General features: G+C 40.5%; 1 pseudogene; it reads right to left on the bottom strand.

The window, feature by feature from the left end:
- Window positions 1-246: 246 nt before the first annotated feature.
- On the bottom strand, window positions 247-1337 carry LOC149027909 (transcription factor MYB1 pseudogene; annotated as a pseudogene).
- Window positions 1338-1550: the final 213 nt, after the last annotated feature.

Below are 1550 nucleotides of genomic sequence, written 5' to 3'. Positions count from 1 at the left end.
GTACAAGTATAGAAAGAAAGATCAAATTAACAGAATGCATAGCAGAAGATAACTAAAGAGGCGACATGAGAGTGAAAATCTCTTACCGATCTAGTGCTGTTATCCATGCATGATAGAGATAACCCATAGATAAGAAATAATGTTTACTGGAATATTAATGGAAGACAGAGATATATAGATATAGTGTTTGCACAAGAGAGAGAGAGAGAAGATGAGAATGCCGGCACAATAATTGAATAGAGGTTATTAACTGAGCTCCCAACTTGAATTGAGTAAAACATTGACATTACTTGTCGTCTCATCTTCCAGGTATGCCGCATGAGCAATGTTTCCTTCAATAATCTGTTGTTTGTTGGTTAGGAAAGGACCTCCATAAACAGTTGCTTCGTTGGCGACTTGAATCTCATCACTCGGAACTTGTAAGAAATCTGAATCTAGAAAATCAGAGACTCGAAGCTCGTCGAGAAAATCTGAAAATTCAGAAACCATTGGGATCGAATTCTCTACATCCCAAATACGTTCATGGTTATCAGAGTTTTTTTGAGTTCCTTCAGGTCTAGGGGGAAAAGCATTATTGCACTCTGGAGCTTTGGCCTGAATGAAATGAGGGTCGTTCTGTAACGTCACTGTGGGCACCTCCATTGAGGAAAGGCCTTCAACCTTTTTTATTTTAGACCTCGTAGATTTCTTCTTTGGGGTTTTACTTTTGCCCTGCAATTTTTTCATCAAGTGTGTGTTCCAGTAGTTCTTGATTTCATTATCTGTTCGTCCTGGTAATCTTCCAGCTATCAACGACCATCTACAGAACCCAAAAGGCATAAGGCTTCTGGATTTAGAAGGGTCTCGATTATATATATATAGCTCTCTCTACAGAGAAGAAAATTATAAAAGAGAAAATAGAAGTTGAGGTGGCCGACCTGTTACCAAGGAGCTTGTGAAGTCTGATTATGAGATCTTCTTCATCCTCTGAAATGTTTCCCCTCTTTATGTCATGCCTTAGATAGTTCAACCATCTGAGCCTGCAACTCCTCCCACATCGTCTCAACCCTGCAAATGCATACAATCAGCTCAGCTGGCTCGTAACCCAGATACAAAATTTTAATTAAGACCATTAAAATTTCTTGTAAATATACAGTGATGATGAAGATGGGATTCGGAGCTTAATTATTACCAGCTTTCTGAGGGAGCTGTCTCCATTTGCCTTCTCCATGAGTGTTAATGTAGCTCGTAAGTATTCTATCTTCTTGAGCAGCCCATGCTCCTCTCCTCAATCCCTCGCTCGCATCGCAGCATTTACATGCCCTTCGGCTCTTAGTTTCCGCACTGCCGCCACCCATCTCTCTCTCTCTCTCTCTCTCTCTCTCTTTTTTCTCCCTCTCGTGTTCGTACTCGTTGGGTTCTGAATGGATAACCCTAGGTAAGGGTGCAATTTACCCTACTTTATAGATAGACGACGATAAAATAGGGCGTTACCTCTCCGATCCCAAAATAGAAAGAAGTTACCTTCTCCCATGTTTTTTATTTATCATTCATGTAAGACGTTACCTTTC

Source organism: Hakea prostrata, chromosome 1 (genome assembly GCF_041222555.1).
Source record: "Hakea prostrata isolate BN-2017 chromosome 1, UWA_Hpros_2, whole genome shotgun sequence".
Classification (NCBI taxonomy): Eukaryota; Viridiplantae; Streptophyta; class Magnoliopsida; order Proteales; family Proteaceae; genus Hakea; species Hakea prostrata.
The sequence above is the reverse complement of the archived record's forward strand: the minus strand, read 5'-3'. Positions and strand labels throughout refer to the sequence as shown.